Source organism: Mustela erminea, chromosome 7, assembly GCF_009829155.1.
Source record: "Mustela erminea isolate mMusErm1 chromosome 7, mMusErm1.Pri, whole genome shotgun sequence".
Classification (NCBI taxonomy): domain Eukaryota; kingdom Metazoa; phylum Chordata; class Mammalia; order Carnivora; family Mustelidae; genus Mustela; species Mustela erminea.
In genome coordinates, this window is record NC_045620.1 from 64,847,544 (window position 1) to 64,867,966 (window position 20,423).

Consider the following 20,423-nt stretch of genomic DNA (forward strand, 5'->3'; position numbering starts at 1 on the left):
AGCCTGAAGTGTTTTGCAAGGGCTTCAAAACTTAAAGCCTATTCCAGACTTGAAAAAAGAAGTCAAATGTTTTCTATTCTTTCATTTAAAAAAAAATGTTTAAGGACTATTTATTTATTTGAGAGAGAGAGAGAGAGAGAGAGAAAGAGAGATCACAGGAGCAGGGGGAGGGAAAAGGAGAAGCAGGCTCCCCTCTGAGCAGGGAGCCCGATGTGGAGCCCAATCCCAGGGCCCTGGGAACATAACCTGAGCCAAGGGTTGACGCTTAACAGACTGAGTTACCCAGACACCCCAAATATTTGCAATAAGCAAATTATATCTGTCTGTCTGTCTATCTATCTATCCATCCATCCAACTATCTATCTATCTCCAAGCCCAATATGGGGCTTGAACTCACAACAACCCTGAGACACAGAGTCACATTTTCTACTAACTGAGCCAGCCAGGTGTTCCCAAATTAACCTATTTAACTATGAACATCTTTAAATGGTATTTCAAAATGTTTCAGTAAAGAGGTATGTCTTTTTAAGCTACACCATACTGTCTACCTCATTCCTCATTTCCACCTAGAGAGCACAAGGTTAACTCTATTTTTCCCACCTCACCCTGCTCATGGACTGTCACCACCATAGTGAATCACTGTTATCCCTGTCTTCATTCACAATGCTTTCCCCTCTGTCCCTCACATATGTTTCAGTCTCATTTTCTTCAGGAACTTTCATGCACGTAATGCCTCTCCAACCATTATGCCTATCAACACTTCGCCCACACTTTAAGACTTGGCTCAGATCCTGCTTTCTCTATGCCTTCAGACCATACCTACCTTTTCTCTGTGTAATCCATTTAGCAATCAACAGTATCTTTGGGTTGCATCACTTCTATTTAACTCCTAATTGCATATATACGTACATACACTTTTAAATGACAGCATCATTTTTTTAAAAATATTTATTTATTTATTTTAGAGAGAGAGTGTAGGGGAGAGGGGCAGAGGGAGAAGGAGAGAGGATCTTCAAAAATACTCCCCATGGAATGTGAGGCCTGACACTCCTCACTATCACTACCCAGAGATCATGACCTGAGCCAAAACCAAGAGTCACACACCCAACTTGCTGAGCCACCCAAGTGGCCCGACAGTATCTTTTTTTTTATTTTACCCTAAAGTATTTAGCATAGCAAAGACATTGAAGAAAATTTGCTGGTGTGAAAAAATTGCTCTGATTGAAAAATTCTGACAGTTTCCCATGATTTACTGCTGTTAATATTACTTATCTAGTTGTCAGATTTCTTAAATATTTAAAAAAAAATTAACCAAGGTTTTGACAAACCAGCAACATACAATCACCTGATCATATTCCCCTCTTTTCCATTTCTGCACAGGCTTCTGTCTGAAGTGTTTAAGGGTACATGTGCTCAGGTATTGACATTACCAAGCAAGTAATTATAAAATGTTCTGGAGCTGGAAGCACTCTTTTTTTTTTTTCCCACAAGATTTTTTTTTTATTTATTTGAGAGAGAGTGTGTGAAAGCGAGAGAGATCACAGAGTGGGAGGCAGAAGCAGGCTCCCCGATGAGCAGAGAGCTTGAAATAGGGCACCATCCCAGGACCCTGGGATCATGACCTGAGCCAAAGGCAGACACTTAACCAACTGGGCCACCCAGGGGCCCCAGAAGCACTCTTATTAGTCACATTCTTAGATTTTTTTATGATGGTCCATTTTCTTTCTTTCTAGCTATGTGATGAAGACAGTAGCTGCCCACCCAGCTCTTCCTCATCTGTATCAACAGAGTTGTGGCTGGAGAAGTTACTCAGCCTGGGACTATATTTCCCATCAGCCCCAGAAGTTCTATGTGATGATGTGACAAATCTTGGCCAATAAAACGTGAAGGGAACCCATATGTGCCAGTCCTGGGTATAGCTCTCTCTCTCTCTCTTTTTAAAAGATATTTATTTATTTACTTATTTATTTAACAGAGAGTGAGAGAGCACAATTAGGAGGAGCAGCAAGCAGAGGGAGAGGGAGAAGTGGACTCCCCACTGAGCAGGGAGCCCAACATGGGGCTCAATCCCAATACCCCAGGATCATGACCTGAGCTAAAGACAGTCACTTAACCAACAGAGCCACCTAGGCATTTCCTGGGTATAGCTCTTTAAGAAAGTGTTCACACTTACTTTCCCCTTCTTCTAATTGGACAGAGAAAGACAGAGGCCCTGAGATTTATTATTTGTTTTAGAGAGAGAGAGAGAGAGAGAGAGAGCACAAGAGCACAAGTACAGGGAGGGGCAGAGGGAGAGGGAGAGAGAGAGAAGCAGACTCCATGCTCACTGAGCATGGTGCCTGGGGAGGGGTTCCATCTCACAACCCTGAGATCAAGACCTGAACTGAAGTCGCAGTTTGATGTTCAGCCAACTGAGCCACCCAGGCTCCTCAGGACCGAGACCCTGAGGAGCAGAATCTCAGAGGAAGGAGTATGGGGCATGATTCCTCAAGTAGAAGAAAGCGGTTGATGTCTTGGACTGTTTGCCCTGTTTCACAAGTGATACATTTTGCTGGACTTCAGCCACTGTATCATGGGCTCCATTTGTTTCAACAATTTATCTGCCCACTACTAGTACAGTTCATTTTTTTTTTTTTTTTTGGTCAAGCATCTACTAGCTATGTAGTGCAGCTCCCATCTTGTACACTTATTTAGAAATCACGGGACGTGAGATCTAAGTGATTACTGAGAAGCATGCCACCTGGCTCTGATTCTGAGGAATAGCTGTTTTCGACTCTATGAGAAGAAATCATCTTAAGAAACTATTTATAGTAATTGAAAGCAGAACTTCTAGTTAGCAGCACCCCTGGGGCAATGTGGTCTGGGCTGATCAGTTTGTGGCTTATGGTCAAGGAGCCTTACTGGATGGCCCATCTCTGCTCCAGCAGAAAAGTAGAAAGAAACGAAATTCAATTTTATCTAAGGCTAGAACAATGTCCTCTGATGTCGATCTCCTTGATTTGAATTCTTCTCGGATGTTATATCTTCCAGGAAGTTTACCTGACTACCATTCTCTCCCTCCTGGGGGCAGGATAGGATGTCCATTCTCCAAGTTTCCCCAGGACTCTGTAAATCTCTGTCACTGCTCTCACCACACCAGTGCCTCTGCCATCTCCCCCCCACTCCAGTAAGCCAGCCTCTTGAGTGCAGGGGCACTGTCTTTTCATCTTTGTGGTCCTTCTGCTGAGTTAGAGTAGATGCTTTACAGCTGATGGTTAAATGAATAAATCCTTGAACTTAAGAGCCTTATGGAATGGTATTTCTCTGCTTACTCCCACAGGAGACAACTTCATAATAGTCATCACTGACATTATTTTCAAGCCCATCTCCAAATCTCTTACAATTATTTGTTACCATGCCTTATTACTTTTTACTGGTTACCGTGCCTTTGCTTAGATCAGCCAGACCTATGTGCCTTCCTGAGATATTTCTTTGAAGAAGTCTCCCTTGATTATCTATTTTTAATATTCTCAAATATTTACTACACTGGACACCTCATGTTGAGAGATAGGACTGGGGAGTGAAGAGAGACCTGGACCGAAAGTCAGGAAAACTTGAGTCTGAGTATCTCTTATGGCTTCAGGAAAATGCTCCCCTCCAAATTATAGTGAATTATAAAAAAGTAAGCCCTAGAATTATTCTTCAGATAAAATGCTGCCTAGAAATAATAATAAATTTTAAAAGAGATAAAAGCAGAGCTTGGTATGGGACTTCTGAGAAGCAGAGTTTGTAAACCATAAGCCTGGATCATCTCAAAGATCCCTTTTACCTCTAAAGCCTGTGGTTCTTCTTCTTAAAGATTTTATTTGAGAAAGAGAGATAATGAGAGAGTGAACGAGAGAGAGAGAGAGAGCATGAGCAGGGGAAGAGGAAGAAGCAGGCTCCCTGCTGAGCAGGGATCCCAGTCTGGTATTTGATCCCAGGACCCTGAGATCATGACCGGAGCCAAAGGCAAAGCTTAACTGACTGAGCCACCCAGACACCCCCTAAGGCCTGTGGTTCTATGTAAATTAATTGTTCTGCATTTTTTATACGTATATGATACGATCTTTGGTACCTTCAAATCTAATAACAAAAGGTACTATCTGTTTAGTGTATCTATTAAAACGATCTCCTGCTGACATAGCATTCCACAGGGGCATTTCTAGAGGCAGTGGGGCACCACGGTTACCAACATGGACCTCAGAGTAAGACTATTCCATTGTAAGTTCAGATCTGAACACTTCCAGTAAATGAGCAACAACTGGGGACAAATTACTTAACCTCTCTAAGCCTCAGTTTCTCCACCTCTAAATGACACCTGCATTACTGGCCATTGGAAGGATGACCTGGAATATAGTCCAAAGAGCATTCAGCACAGTGCCTGCTACCTGCGACAATCTTTATGAAAATTTGCGTTAGTTAATTTCACATTCGTCGTTCATTGAATCTTCGCAATACAAGACAAGCATTACTATTCTCCTGATTAACAGGAAAAGTTGAGAATCAAAGAAATGAGATGATTTGCCAAAATTCACCCAGGAAGAGCAGAACCAGGTGCACCTTCTCCTGCCTGAAGGAACTAAGACAGAAGAGCTTGGGGAAGGGGGAAGGGGAAATGAAAGGGAATGGTTGAGGCTGGGAGCCCCGAGGCGCAGAACGTGCTGACCACACTGGGATGGCCCCCCACGAGGTAAGGAAGGGGAGGAGGATTTCAGAGACACATGTGACTAACTTATAATAGTGTGTGAGACCAGGACACAGTGGGGCACAAGCCAGGATGTCATGGTAACCTCTCCACCCATGCAACTCCCAGGCAAGGTGGGGCTTTTCCTTGGCCTGGCTCAGAGCTTTGCACATAGCACATTGCACTTAGCACATCTGCTAAGTGGCCTGGTAATAAGGCTTCTCTCTCTCTCTCTCTCTCTCTCTTTTTAAAGATTTTACTTATTTGACAGAGAGAGAGAGAGATCACAAGTAGGCAGAGAGGCAGGCAGAGAGAGAGGGGAAAGCAGGCTCCCCGCTGAGCAGAGAGCCCGATGCGGGGCTTGATCCCAGGACCCTGAGATCATGACCTGAGCCAAAGGCAGAGGCTTTAACCCACTGAGCCACCCAGGCACCCCAAGGCTTCTCTTTATACTTCCCCCTTCCCTTAATTTAGAAGACCTTCCTCATCCTTGAAATCATGAGGAATAAAGGACTTTGTTTCTTCCTTCCGCAAAGGGAAGAATCCTCCCTGACAATTCAATTTTATATAAAGTAATTGATCGGTCCTGACAATTACTCCATTTACAGTACTTTAAACAGCAGTTCCAGCTTCTTTTCGTCCCTTGTCTTCCTTCTCCCTGCACTGGAGGGTAGGTGCCTGATTCAGTCCACCATCGTAATTTCTACTCTCTGCTAGCTGGTATCATCACAAGCAAGCACAGCCCCAGACTACTAAAAGACAAAGAGGCAGAGCCCTAAGAGAGAAAATTAAGGAGCATGTTCAATGGCCCGCTCTCATTCCCTGTTCCATCTCTTGCTTAATGTCCTACTGCATTATGGAGCCTGCCCCTTCACAGGATCAGCGTTCAAAGTACATTGCAGAGACACAGATTGGAATTTCCTTACTGCTATGATACATTTATATATATATATATATTTTTTTTTCACATACGTAAAAGTATGAGACGAACTACAAGAGTTGGTCTTGTTCCCTCCAACAGATTCACACACATGGGTTGTTTCCATTTTAGCAAAAAGGACAAAAACAAAGGACCAGAAGGGTTAAATAATCCTAGAACAGCATGACCTCATTACTTGTGTGAAATCCCCACCGCATCACAGGGACAACATGTTCAATCAATAGAGACTTGAGCTGTTAATTTCCAAAAAGGAAAAGATGATTGAACAAACATAGTCTGTGTCCAGTCCCTGCCCACAGGGAATGGGAGACCCTTCATTTTCAGGTCTCTCTACAATTAGGTACCCTCCAGGATCTGTGAACCACTTTACAAATTTTCTTGCTTTTGGGGGGTGAGGTGGAGGTGGGTAGGGAATATTTTGTGGGCACAAAAGCTGTAGTTTTGTACAACACTGAGTTTACCGTAAGAGGTGTAGTTTTGTATATAAGTGTAGGAAGATGATGGGGGTGGGGGCTGTGGGGGTGGGGACCGTCCATAACCGGTTATGCGCTTCCCCCTCATTTGCTTTCCTCCCCGGGGCTATGCCTCTGCAGAGGAGATTTCACTTTTACTTCTTAGTGATCCATGGTCCTCTCTTATTATTTTTCCCAGGTAGAGGGTAACAAAGAGGCTGTTTGCACTACAAGCAAGCAGGGATCTATGACTTTTGCAAGCAACTCATTGCATGCAACCGTTGATCGATGACTTTTGATCAGGTTGGCATGATCAAATATTTGTAGGGTTTCAGGAGGAACAGGGTGATAAAATAAAGGACAGCTTTTACTAGAAGTTTCTTCATTATGCTACTTCTTGGTGGGGCTAATGGGTATCATCATCCTCATTACCTTCTATGTGTAAATTGTGGAAATCCACGGAGTAGAGAACTAGGCATTTTTCAAATAAATGTCAGCTGATTCTAATTTTTTAATGAGTTCCTCCCTTATTTTTTTCTTATTCTTGGCTATGACATCTTCAAACTGAGAGTCTGCTGCAGCTGACTGGGGATTCATTTCCTATCCAAAAAAAAAAAAAAAAAAAAAAAATTCCTTACATTCTTAGAATGGTCATGAGCTCTATGCTGCCATCTCTGAGCTGTTCTTCCACAAGAAGAGAGAAGAAGCTCCCAACTGGCTTCCCCTCTGCTGCTGGAGGGGATATGAAGGAAACCAAGGTGCTCCTCCCCCATCACCTCTCAAAGGACCTTCTTCGTCCTGAAGAGCAGCTGGTTTCCTTAGGGGAGGACCTGGAGAGGCAGGGTGGAGATTTGAGATCAGGGCAAGTGTGTCCCTTAGCTTCATTTCCCTAACCTTATCTCTCCCTGTTCCCTGTCACTTGGTCTGTGGACAGGAGAGGTCTAATGCGAAGCTTATCTCAGCCAGGTCACGTAAGCAAGGAGCAGCCAGTCCCCACCATATATTACTTCAGTTATGCCCAGGGGACCCTCTGGGGTTCTAGTGACAAACTTCGTCAGCTCTGGGAAGTGTGGTGTTCCTTCCCCTCTCTGGACTGGGCTGCCTTCACTTTAGAGGAGTGATTCTCAGCCCTGGCTATATCTGAATTTCCTTTTCCTTTTTCTTTTTTAAGATTTTATATTTTTAAGTAATCCCTACGTCCAATGTGGGACTCCAACTCACAACTCCAAGATCAAGAGGAACACACTCCATTGACTGAGCCAGCCAGGTGCTCCTACATCTGTATTTTCTGAGGAGCTTTTAAAGATGCCCAGTCCCGGGTCTACCTGAGAGTGCTTGAAACCACACATCTGGAGGTGGGGACCAGTTGTGTGTGTTTTTCAAAGCTCCAGAGTGAGGGTGAGAATGTGTTTCCTACTGTCCAATGCCAGTTTACGGCACTGGCAAGTCTGACTCTCTGAGCCTTCAGCAACAGCTCAGTCACAGTCAAACGCTGCCTGCCAACTCACAGAGACCTCCGGTGTTCACTGTTGGTCTTCCTTGTCTTGTTCTCCATCAGCTCAGTTAGCTTTTCCTCTCTAGATGGAGTCTGGTCTTAATTCCACCCCGTCCTGCCATCTCTCTGCAGAAATGGCCAAAGTCACAGTGACCCACATCAGCCTCTCTCATAACTGACCTCGAGCCCATAAACCCATTTGGAACGTCTCTTTCTGCATTCCCTTCACTCAACATTTATTGAGCACCTACGATGTGTATGTTAGGCTCAATGCCAAGCACTTTGTAAATTTACCAACTTCAATCCTCACAACGGCTTACAAGGATTACAGCTAATGACACAGAGCTCTTGAGGTGATACAAATCTTGTCCAGGGTGTCTTACTTCAGGTTTGGTTCTCACACACAGGTCTGGCTGACTCCAAGGCCCTTGGTCTCCCCATGGCTGCAGTGCTTCTTGGGGAAAAAGACCTGCTTTCTGCCTGGGTTATCCACAAGTCTGGTCCGGAATATCTACACAGGAGACAAGCAGGAGGACAGAGGGAGTTGGGGGCTGTGGAAGCAGGTGAGGGAGCACCAGAAAGAGTAGGAATCCTTGAGAAGGTGATCCTTTGAACTGAGTCCCAAAAGATGAGCAAAAGTGACCCAGATGAAGAAAGTGAGAACTTATGTACCTAGCCATGGAGTCCAGAGAAATGAGGGCTTCCTCAGGGACCTGCCAGAAGGTTAGTACAGCTGGGGGCCGATGAGGCAAAGGGGCACGCGATGATGATGGGCAGCAAGCGGGGCAGGTCATGAGTCTTTAGGTCACACTAAGAGGTTTTGCACTTTATCCTGGGGACAATGGGCACCAGGTAATGGATTTTAAGCAAAAGAGATAGAATCAAAGTAGTATTTAGGAGGAAGGATGGGCAAAGGACATGCACGTCTAGAGGCAGGCAGAACAGATAAGAGGCTGCAGTAAAATTCTAGCGAGAGCTGATTTTGACCAAAATTAAGATTTTTGCAGTGAATATGAGGGGAAAAAAATGAGGAGCTATTCAGAAGGCAGATGTAACTTGATGGGACAAGAGATCCAAACATGGCACGTGAGAAGAAGGAGGAGTCAAGAATAAGTGCTTTCCTTGGGACAAAGATCATAGGAAGAGGAGTGGTTTGGGGGAGAGCTGATAAGTTTCTTTGGACATGTAAGTGTAGGGGTCCAGTGGGCAGCTGGATACGAAGGTCTGGAGTCCAGGAAAGGGGTATAGGCTGGAGATCTAAAATAAGAAGGTGTCAAAATGGTCACCAACTTCTGGAGACAGTGGGTATGTATGAGGAGCTGCATCCACAGTGGCTATTAGAAGAGATTCCACCTTCCCCCCAGAACTTGGCAATTATTCTCCAGCTTGCTTACCCAGGGTTCTGATACCTGGTCTTTTTCTTGCCAATTTCTTTCCCCAGTAGAAAGTGTACTCTTCTCTGTGCCCTCATCCCTTTGCTGGTACCCTTTACGAAAGCTCAGCTCTTTCAAGACCACGTCCCTACTGGATCCAATCCCTGCATTCCTGCAGCTGCTGGAGTGTCCCTGTCCTCCAACACCATATAAAGAGGGCTCTACAGTACCACTCCTTGCCTAGCCTTTCTTTTCTCTTTGGGCCCTGACATAGACTGAACACTGTTGCGGGACCAGCCTCTGAAATCAGGTTAGTTTCTATACCCTAAGTGGGAAGGGCCCTCTCTGTCAACCATTCTCCCCCTTTGGCCCAGGGCTGTGGCCTGATCCACTTCACAGCCCTAAGAAAAGGCCTTCGGGCCCCCCAGGGGTCAAGGCTGGGGCTGACGGAGCCTGGGATGGGGGTGGTGTTTCCTCTGTCTACGCAGCCCCCCGGAGCAGGGAAAGAGGAAGCACAGCCGGGCTGACCGAATGGGAAAGTGGAACACCAGAATTTGCTCCCGAGGGAGACTGGCCATAGAACACCTTAAATTAGAAGTCTTAAAAAATGTGCTAGGGATCCCTGTCGCCCTGGCTGGCTTTGGGTGTGGTTCTTTCCAACGGAGGATGATTGGTAGAGTGTTTCCAGCCCTGTAATTCTACTTGTGATGAGGGAGAATTAAAGCCGAAATGGGAGTTCATCAATTGCCTCGTTGGTGAATAATGGAGTTTAAATCTCCTCAAAAAAAAAAAAAAAGTTAAATACGAAATCATATTAAAATTCATAGCCATCTGCCTTCAACGATCTAATTTAAAAATTCAGCACAATTAATTTTTAATCCTAGGTCAGTTTTCCCACTCCCACCTGTCTCTCTCCTCAGCGCCTCCTCCATCAAACAGTCAGTGTGTGCTTCGAGAACTCGAGACCATTTTAAATATTAACTGGAGCCACCCAAACCCAGGAAGATGAATCCACACGCACTTCTCCTCTTCCGTCTATTATTACTAGTATGGTTGCTCACATAGTTCTAAATGCAGTTCTGGTTAAAAATAAATTCTGTAAACTAGGAATGTGGGGTGTGTCTGCCTCCATAAAAATCCCTTTGTTCTCTGTGCAGAATCGAGCAGAGATGCAGGAGTAGAAAGCAGGGTTGTATTTCAGGAAAAGATCCCAGGCCAGGCTTTGGCATCCGTCCTTCTGTTAGCAGGAGGGGTCCCTGAGTCTTGGGAGAGATTGGGATGCTTCAGGGTTTTCCAGCAGAGACTGCTTGACTTCCTTCTCTGACTGCTCAGTTTGGATGGGAAGAAATTCCACAAGAGAGGGTATAGGAATAGACTCGAGCATGGCCTGCTAAAGCCAGGAAGCTGACATGATCAAGCATCCTCCAGGAAGGAGCAGGCAGGCCAGGCCTGAATCAGCTAAGTCTGGAAGCTGCTATCGGCTCCTTGAGAGGCCAGCACCCTTTGGGAGAGAAGCTCTTCTGGTGGAGATCTCTGCTGGTAAAGTCCTCTCCTTTGCATGAATTGAACCACGCACTTAAAAAAAAAAAAAAAAGATTTTATTTATTTATTTGAGAGAGAAAGAGAGAGCATGAGAGGAGAGAGGTCAGGGGGAGAAGCAGACTCCCTGCCGAGCAGGGAGCCCTATGTGGGACTCGATCCCGGGACTCCAGGATCATGACCTGAGCCGAAGATAGTCGCTTAACCAACTGAGCCACACAGGCACCCCATTCATGCACATTTTTAATGAGGTTCTCTCTCCTCAACACTGGAGTCCTCATCTTCAAGGACAGACCCTCTCAGCCCTGGGGGCAGGAAGACCAGGGTTCTAGCCCTGAACCTTGTAGAGAGGACGAGGAGCAGGGCAGTGAATCCTGGGGGTATGGTGGACTATGTTCAGTGAAAGCAGAAACCAAAGAGGGTTGCCACCGGTTTGATGCCATTCTAAACCAACCCCTGCATTGTGCACCGTCCAAGACTGTTAGGCAGCCGAAAGGTCGTGGATCCAAAGGGCCGCTCACAACAGTATAGAGCCAAAAAGAAGAAAAGTGAGAGGTTTTAGAGGCAGCTATCTGTGAAGGCTGAAATGTGTCTTTAGTACAAATTCAGTAGTGATCACCTGTGCTGGAGCCAGTGTTGGTCCCTAAGACCTTCTGAAGAGACCACCGTTGGCTCTTTAACAACCCATCTCAGCTGTGTGACTGGGGAGACCGTAGTGTCGAGGGTTCAGTATTTGCCATTATGTGGCCCCTTGCAAGAAGGTGAGCTGGAGCTGGGATCTCTCTCTTTCTTTCCATTTTCTTTTTAACTTTTTTTCTGATGGGCAACAACAATGTAGGGCTCGATCCCAGGACCCTAGAATCATGACCTGAGCCAAAGGCAGATGCTTAACCGACTGAGCTACCCAGGCGTCCCTCTCTCTTTCTTTTTAAATAAACTCTACACCCAACAAGGGGCTCAACTTCACAACCCCGAGACCAAGAGTAGCATGCTCTCCTGACTGAGCCAGCCAGGTGCCCCAGGAGCTAGCTTCTTAAATGGAGATAAAAAGCTGTGATTAGAGAATGCCCCATTTGGGGAAAATGAAGCCAATGATGGGAAATGGGCTGCATCTTAGGCGGAGTCTCCTTCTTTAGTGAGTCCTGAGTTAGAGGCCATTTGGGGGCTGAAAACTCAGAATGTCAGCTAAATTTGACCTCTGCAAAGAGAAATTAGGTCACAAGTGCAATCTTTTGACCAAAAGTACTGCAAAGAAACAAATTTAAAGTAGTTGCTGCTAGTGAACAAACAAGGTAATCATTAATATCAGGAAAAACAAAAAGTAACAAAGAAAAATAATAGTACACTACTATGTTCTTTTTTCTTTGCACATGTGTAATAATGTAAACACTAGCTTTTTAAAACTATTTTATTTGTTTGACAGAGAGAGATCACAAGTAGGCAGAGAGGCAGGCAGAGAGAGATGGAGAAGCAGGCTCCCCGCAGAGCAGAGAGCCCGATGCGGGGCTCAATCCCAGGACCCTGAGATCATGACCTGAGCTGAAGGCAGAGGCTTAACCCACTGAGCCACCCAGGCACCCCACCAAATACTAATTTAACCAAAAATTATAATATGATGAGGTAGGGAGGACTAGGGAAGAGATGGCTGAAAAGAGCACTAAATCCTCATTTACCAATACAGGAACTGAAAGAGAATGGCCTATGTGGATTATTCGAAATATGGCAATGTGTCCATACCAGAAAAAAGCCAGGAAGACTTAGGGGTCTGAGAGGGAATGAGGAGGGAGACTGCCACAGTTTGCTGGACTTTTAGCATTATTTGACTTTTTTTTTTGAAAATTTTATTTATTTATTTGAGAGAGTGAGAGCATGAGGTGGGGAGGAATGGAGAGGCAGAGGGGAAGCAGACTCCCCACTGAGCGGGGAACCCGAAGTGGGGCTCAGTCCCAGGACCCCAAGATCGTGACCTCAGCCAGAGGCAGATGCTTAACCGACTGAGCCAGCCAGGCACCCCTATTACTTGACTTTTTAAATCACATGCATGTGTTTGTTAAAAGATTTTATTTATTTATTTGAGAGAGAGAAAGTGAGAGAGAGAGCATGGGAGGGGAGAAGGTCAGAGGGAGAAGCAGACTCCCCGTGGAGTTGGGAGGCCGAAACAGGACTCGATCCCAGGACTCCCGGATCATGACCGGAGCCAAAGGCAGTTGCTTAACCAACTGAGTCTCCGAGATGCCCCATTAAAACAATTTTTAAGTGGTGTTACTCCAAAGGGACAAGACAGAACAGAACATCATTTCAGGTAAAAGTGTGTTGAAAAGACAAATGAACTTCAAGCTCTAAATATCCTGGATAATGAGGACAGTCAGGAAGCAAGAGGAAGGCCTAACCCTCCCTTAGTTGATTTATGCACAGTTTGATAACAGTTAAGTTGAATAAAAAGGGTCCTTAGTTCCTACCTAGATCTTGCATAATTTTAAAACCTATTGATTCTTTAGTATTTACAAGAGAAAGAATTAAAACCTCCTTTAAAATGAGGTAGTTTGGAGGGGTCCCTGGGTGGCTCAGTGGGCTAAAACCTCTGCCTTCGGCTAAGGTCATGATCCCAGGGTCCTGGGATCCAGCCCTGCATCTGGCTCTCTGCTCAGCAGGGAGCCTGCTTTCCCCTACACCCTGCTGCCTGCCTACTTGTGATCTCTTTCTCTCTCTCTCTGTCAAGTAAATAAATAAATAATTTTTTTAAAGATTTTGTTTATTTACTTGACAGAGATAGAGAGAGCACAAGTAGGCAGAGCCACAGGCAGAGGGAGAAGGAGAAGCAGGCTCTCCACTGAGCAGAAAACCTGATGCAGGGCTCTATCCCAGAACTCTGGGATCACGACCCAAGCCAAAATCAGCCACTTAGCCCACTAAGACACCCAGGCACCCCAATAAATAAAATCTTTAAAAAAACAGATTAAGAAAAAAAAAGACCACGCACCTGGGCGGCTCAGTTGGTTATGCAACTGCCTTCAGGTCAGGTCATGATCCCAGAGTACCAGGATCGAGTCCCACAATGGGCTCCCAGCTCCATTGGGGATCGGCTTCTCCCTCTGACCTTCCCTCCTCTCATGCTCTCTCGCGCTCTCTCTCAAATAAATAAATAAATAATATATATTTTTTTAAGATTTTTTTATTTTATTTATTTGACAGACAGAGATCACAAGTAGGCAGAGAGGCAGGCAGAGAGAGAGGAGGAGGCAGGCTCCCCGCTGAGCAGGGAGCCCGATGTAGGGCTCGATCCTGGGACCCTGGGATCATGACCTGAGCCGAAGCCAGAGGTTTTAATCTACTGAGCCACCCAGGTGCCCCAATAAATAAAAAAATCTTTAAAAAGAAAAAAAAGGGGGCACCTGGGTGGCTCAGTGGGTTGGGCCTCTGCCTTCGGCTTGGGTCATGATCCCAGGGTCCTGGGATCGAGTCCCGCATCGGGCTCTCTGCTCAGCGGGGAGCCCGCTTCTCCATCTCTCTCAGCCTGCCTCTCTGCCTGCTTGTGATCTCTGTCAAATAAATAAATAAAATCTTTAAAAAAAAAAAAAAAAAAGGTAGTTTGGAGACATGCTGAGTGAACCATATTCTATAGATCTGCCTTTTTAACTGTCCACACAGGAAGAGAGCCTGACCGGGGGGCCCCAAGCATCCATACACATCATCATTATTCACCAAATACCATCTGAAGAGCCAGCATACTGGCTATAAGACTTGAGACTATGATTGCCATGGACTCCATCCATTTCTTTATTCCCAGCTCTCTTGCAGAAATGTATAATGTGAAGGAACCTGCCAAAACAGGTCTTTGGGTGGCAGGTGACATTATTTAAGCAAACTTGCTGAGACCTTGAGTGCACGACCAGTGTTGAATGGACCTTCACACTTTACACCAGGTTCTTTAATCTCAGCACTACTAACATTCCGGGTCAGATAATTCTTTGTCCCAGGGTCTACACTGCGCATGGTGGGGTGTTTAGCAGTGTCCCTGGCCTCAAGTACGACATGCCGGTGGCATCCCTCCTCCTCAGTCGTGACAATCAAACACTGTCGTTGGTCGCTCAAAGATTTAGGCCTCGTCTATATTACTAACTCTGCAGCAAAGAACATCTAAACAGTGATTAAAATTTATTATATACCATTCTGCATCTGATAACTGAGACACGTTAAGGGAGAAGTTTCTCCCTAAAGTATAATTAGGCTATGTAAATTACCTAAGTATTTTTAAATCTGGAATAAAATTGAAAACGAAAAGAATCTCATCCTGACATTCTGACACGCCGGTTAGATCTTTCTCCGGGGAGGAGACTCTAGTTCCCCACATCTCTATAATCTCCCCCTCACCTGAGCTTGCTTCAGCTTTCAAGAAAGCTGGAGTAGAACTCATGAGACCTTTGAGTGGGCAGAAGGCACTCCAGTACGGATTCCCTGGCCAGAGTGGGGAGGACTGGGTCTGAGACATAAACAGCTGCTTCATCATCAAAGCCTCCTCCTGCCCGAGAACAGGCTTTCATGAGAACTCAGGCTCATTGTGTGAAAATTCAGATGACTGAACTATAATTAGCTCGATTAGTCAACATTTTAATTCATAGGATTCTGGCTTTGATGTGCTCCTTTCTCACAGAATCAAAGCTAATAATTCTGGAATCGTAATTGGGAGCCGAGTGCCAGCTTGAAGCTTGGGGAACTCCCTCACCTTCTTGGCGAGCCCTGCTTCCGAGATGGTGCTTCCTGGCCATGAATGAACCCGGCCCAGCCACCTCCACCTTGCCCTTTGGCTCCTTGCTTCAGAGGACATTTCCTGAGCATCTCCTCTCTGTGAGTCAAAATCGCCAGCATTTACGTTCTAAATTTGCAGTGGTTGACATTAAGCTATGAGGTCAGTCCCTCCAAAGCCTGACCGCTCAGTAGGTATTAGTAGGTGCTTCATAAATACTTTTTTTGGATGTTGTTAAACAAACAGCAGAGCAGATCATTGGTTGGTTGTCTATCCAATAACCATCCCTCCTGTGTCAGGAATAGAAGTTGACTGAAACAACCAATTACAGTGATTGTCTTTTTGTTCAAACATAAGCACATGAAATCATTCTGGTTGATGAGAAATGAGAAGTATGCTGGCTGGATTCTCAGAAAGATCCCCTTACTTAAACAGGCATACACAGGAAGAGACGGTCCTCTCCCACTGTTGGATGTGGTTGTGTTTCTAAGTGACATCTAGAACTGTGCCCATTATCTTGAAAGCATGAGGAAGACGACTGGGGAATAGAGCAGATAGGCTGAGGAGGTAGATAAGATGGAAGAACGTGTAGCCTCTATGACATTGTTAAGCTACGGATCAGTCCTCCCTGAGGCTGCCCCCAGATTTCTTAAGTAGAGGATACATTTTCCTTACTCTTTTGTTTTCCCCCCGAAGATTTTATTTATTTATTTGACAGACAGAGATCACAAGTAGGTAGAGAGGCAGGTAGAGAGAGAGAGAGGGAAGCAGGCTCCCTGCTGAGCAGAGAGCCCGATGTGGGGCTCGATCCCAGGACCCTGAGATCATGACCTGAGCCAAAGGCAGACACTTAACCCACTGAGCCACCCAAGCGCCCCCATTTTCCTTACTCTTAAGTTCAGTTGGATTGTCTGCACTTAGAGTTGAAAGCATCCTAGTTGATAGAACTGACTCGCCAGATTTTTTTTTTTTTTTTTTTTTTTTGGTATAGAAAGGGATTTAGGTAAAAGGCTAGCCTAATGGGCCCTTTATCATACCAGCCAGTGCTTACCAAGTACCAACCATGCACATGTGCAGAAACCATATGAACACTGACTCTGATCCCTGCAATAACTCCACGAGGTGATTTTTATTATTTGCATTTCAAAGACGGGGAAAACGGAGACTCTGAGCACACGGAAATCACTGGTGACTATGCCGCTCACATTCAAACGCACATCTAATATGACTCCGTGCTTTTCTCTACATTCTACTTCTTTTTAAAATTTTTTAAAAAGTTTTTTTTTTTTTTTTTTTTTTTTATTTGAGAGAGAGGAAGAGCATGCACGAGTAGGGAGACAGGCAGAGGGAGAGAATCTCAAGCAGACTCCCCCGCTGAGCACGGAGTCCCAAACAGTACTCGATCTCACAACCCTGAGATCGTGACCGGAGCCAAAACCAAGTGTTGGACACTCAACCAACCGAGTTTACTCTACATTCTATTTCTCATTAGCTTCCCAAAGACATGGTGCAAGAGATGAGGATGAGGAAGTCTACTTGGCTCAAGGGTGTGGGATGGAAGGAGCAGAAAACCCATCTCCTAAAACTGCCTCAATGGTGAACGAAACCACCATCCTCAGCCGAAATATCTCTTACCAGGGACCCCGGATGCTGCTTCCGGCAAGAAGGAGGAATGGGAAACCCTCAGATATTTTGCCACTGGAGCTCTAGACTGATCCTGCAAACTTGGCCATGACACAATGTATGAAGGCTGAAGACCACCACTGGCATCTCTCAAGTATTTCTTTTTTTTTTCCCAAGTATTTCTCACTCCATCCTCTCATCCTCATGATGTAGTCTCTGAAGACAAGATTAAAAAGAGCCACTTCTGTCTTTGTCTCATCCATTCCCATTCCCTCTTTGCCCTAACACTTTCTTCCAGTACACAAAAACAAGGCACCCAGGACCGACAAAGAATAGTGATGCTAAGTTCTTGGACTACACACTGGTCCCAAGTCTGCTCTGGGTTTTCTCAAGAGAGGATTCTGGCAAAGGTCTGGAATGTACTATAGATTGAGTTTTATGTTCTGGAGACCCTATAGGACATGAGTAGGGCAGGGTGAGGGCTTCTGCACAGAGCCCTGTTGGGGCATGGCCTCGCCTCATATGACCCTGACCGAGAAAATGAATGAATTCCTCCTCCTCCCTGCTTCCATTGTCTTCCCTTGTAAAACAGGAATAATAAGGGCCAGTTGACCATAAAAATGCGAAAATGAATGTCAGCTTCTGACTGCTGTGAGCTGCCAGGGTTGTGGGGTGGGATGACAGAGCTTATCCTGCACCATCTCCCACTGCTCCTCCCTGGCTACCTTCCCCTTTCCAACTCCCATCAGCTTCATGCTTCCAATGATCAGCAAAGATGGAAGTTTGCTCACATTTCCTGAGCGCTGTGAAGAACTGCTAAGTGAGCTCATCTCTCCATACTACACACCCCAAGGGTTCTAGAGGAGTAGGCTTGCTGGCCCAGCACACTGACAAACCTGGAGAGGCCAGAGGGGATCTCTGCAGATCCTCGGAAACTGAGGCAAGAAGATGTGTCAACACAGAGTGTTGTGCCAGTGGGCCAAATGCAGCTGAGAGGTTGAGAGAGATAAAAAGGTGTCGTTAGATGACGCAATGTGGAGGTTATTGGTGACTGAGAAGAGTGGCCTGAAAGAACAATTTGGGGCTGAGATGCTAATGGATCCATTGAGGAGAGAACAGGAGGGAAGAAGTGTTTATAGACAACTCTCGGAAGGAATTTTGCTATGGGACCAGAGAAATGGAAGTTGTGAGATTGAAGAAGAATTTAAGATAAGAGACATTAGAGCATCTTTCTTTAAAAAGATCTTATTTATTTATTTGTTAAGGGAGAGAGCACACAAGCAGGCAGAGCGGCAGGCAGAGGGAGAAGCAGGCTCCCTGCTGAGTGGGGAGCCAGATGCGGGACTCGATTCCAGGACCCTGGGATCATGACCTGAGCCGAAGCAGATGCTTAACCCACTGAGCGACCCAGGCTTCCCAAGTTATTAGAGCATCTTTGTATGCTGATGAGACTACTCCTTTCCAGAGGGAGAAACTGACAATGCTGGAGAGAGCAGTGATGTTTACAGAAGGGGAGCCTTTAGGAAGGGGAGCAATGGGGGGAACTTGATTCTCCCAGCATGAGATCTTTCTGGCAACTTCACTTGCTCTGGTCTTCTGATGGACATCTGCTCTGTGTGCCCTCAAGTGGCAGCCTAATCAAGGACAGGGCCAAGAAGTACTGGGAGGATTCCATGCCTCCCTTAGCTTTCCATGCTGGTCCTGGCATCCAAGCTGTGGCAACTTGCTTCAGGGTTTGCTTTCTGATTTCCCAATGCATCGTCCCCAAGGGCTCCAGCCCTTGAATCTGCCCTGTATTTTTCAAAGGTCGAAAATTTTCAAAGGCCTGATCTTCCTCAGTAATAAAAAACTGAAAATGGGTCGGCCATTTGCATTCATGGACTCATTTACTCCTATTGTCCAACCTTACAGAGGGGGAAAGTTAGGCTTGGGAATGTTAAATGAACTGCCAGAGGTCATACATCTGGTTGGTGGAGGAGCTGGGATTGGAATCCAGGCCATCTGGCTTCCTGAGCCCACCTCTTCCACTCCCTAGCCCGTCCGCCCCCACCCCCACCTCGCCCCACCCAATTCTGTTTCTTCTCTTTAGCCCTTCTCCCAGAAGGCCTAGGATCTTTTCTGCCAACAGAACCCTTGTGGCTTATTGTGTCTCAGAAGGCCCTAAGTCGGCGGGGGGGCCCTCAACCTCATTCTGCAGTGCCAGGACCCCCTCTCCCCCCACAGAACATCCCCGAGCCCTTGCAATGAGAGGTCATTCTGATTCACCTGTGACTGGTCCTGTACCCATGAGGAACACTGCCCACGCAGGGAGAGAGGACTCAGAGCCGCTGCTTTCCTGCCTTCCTATTTATATCAGGCCAGACCTGGGCAGGAAACAGATGGCACACTGAAGTTGGGTAATTTGAAGAAAGTTGAATAAAGGGGCTATTTACAAAGGTGTGGGCATGATGCAGGGAAACCACAGAGGCAGGGCAAGAAGTAACAGCTACCTGACCACCCCAAGGCCTAAAGGGGCGAGGGGCGGTATGGTCACCGAGACCTGTAGCTGGCTGCCTGTGTGCTTAGAGTGACCTGACCAGAGCGGCCACCGTGAGAAAAGGGATGCAGCCAGGCCCAGGATGCAGCCAGGCCCCACCCAGGCCACCCTCCCACTTCCCCTTCCCTCCGTTCTCCCATCTGGGACACCCGCTGGCTAAACCCAACCCGAAGCCAAAGGGCGAGCAAGGGAAGACACTGACAAGGTCTGTAGCACAGACCGGGGTAGGGAAGGATGGAGAGTGGATCTTGAAGGGCAAACAGAAGTATATACCATATAACCAACTTATCTAGGGTAGTGTGAAGAACATGGGGGCTCTGGAGCCAGGCTGCCTGACCTCAAGTGCCAATGCCTCTTACAGGCCACGGGACCCTGGGCAAGTTACTTGACCTCTCTATGCATCAGTTTTTTCATCTGTCACGTGGGGATTGTAACCCGAACCTCACAAAGTTATAACGAGCATTCATGCTTAGTGGATCTCAATTAGAGATAAAACAAGTAAAGCACTTAGCATACAGTAAGTACTCAATAAATGCTGACCCCTTTCCTCTCTCACCTCCTTCAGGTAAAATGTGTGGGGATGAGGCCCTGTACTTTGTTTGTGGCAGCATTAGATGTAGTCCATAAATACTGCTAGGCTGATGGCTGGAGGGTCATCCGCTCCTTGGAGGCTTCCAAACATCCTCCAAGTGACCTGTCCACTCCTCTGTCCTTGTAGCCTGCAGCAGTTACTGCGGCTTAAAAAAGTTCTTGCTGGGATCGCCGGCACCGTTCTCTCTCCTTTCACGGGTGGTTGCAAGGTTACAAAATTCTTTGCTTATAATTTATTAATCCGTATGCTTGTTTTATGCTAAGTCTCTATTTGTTTCATAGCTAACAAAAAGTTCTTTAGAATCTCCTTTAAATTTCGTATAACCCTAAAAATTTTAAAAATTTCATTGTTTGCTTTCTCTCCATTGGCTCTGCCCTGTGATCAGGATGGATTTGAATTATCAACCAGGTTCATGACAAGGGGC